We start from the raw sequence: 741 nt of genomic DNA, 5'->3' as shown, positions 1-741 counted from the left end.
CATAGATTGCTGTATGAATGTGTGTAGTAGAGTGCTGTATGATTGCGTGTAGTTGAGTTCTGTATGAATGTGTGTAGTAGAGTGCTGTCTGTATGAGTGTAGTTGAGTGTTGTATGAATATGTGTAGCATAGTGTTGAAGGAATGTGTGTAGTAGAGTGCTGAATGAATATGTGTCGTAGAGTACTATGTGGATATGTGTAGTAAAGTGCTGTATGAATGTGTTTTGTAGAGTGCTGTTTGAATATGTGTAGTACTGTGCTTTATGTATGTGTATTTAGAAGAATACCATTGGACTTTGTATGTGTAGTAGAGTTCTGTATGGATGTGTGTAGTAGAGTGCTGTTTGAATGAGTGTAGTAGAGTGCGGACTGAATGTGTGTAGTAGAGTGCTGTATGAATGTGTGTAGTAGAGTGCTGCATGAATATGTGTAGTAGAGTGCTGCATGTATGTGTGTTCTTGAGTGCTTTATGAATGTGTGTAGTTGAGTACTGTATGAATATGTGTAGAATAGTGCTGTATGATTGTGTGTAGTAGAGTGCTGTAAGAATGTGTGTAGTAGAGTGCTGTATTAATGTGTGTAGTAGAGTGCGGACTGAATTGATGTTGTAGAGTGCTGTATGAATTTGTATAGTAGAGTGCTGTATGAATGTGTGTAGTAGTGTGCTGTATGAATGTGTGTAGTAGAGTGCTGTATGAATATGTGTAGTAGAGTGCTGTATGAATGTGTGTGTAGTAGATT

This window comes from Nematolebias whitei, chromosome 15 (assembly GCF_014905685.2).
Source record: "Nematolebias whitei isolate Nwh7 chromosome 15, NemWhi1, whole genome shotgun sequence".
Classification (NCBI taxonomy): Eukaryota; Metazoa; Chordata; class Actinopteri; order Cyprinodontiformes; family Rivulidae; genus Nematolebias; species Nematolebias whitei.
The sequence above is the reverse complement of the archived record's forward strand: the minus strand, read 5'-3'. Positions refer to the sequence as shown.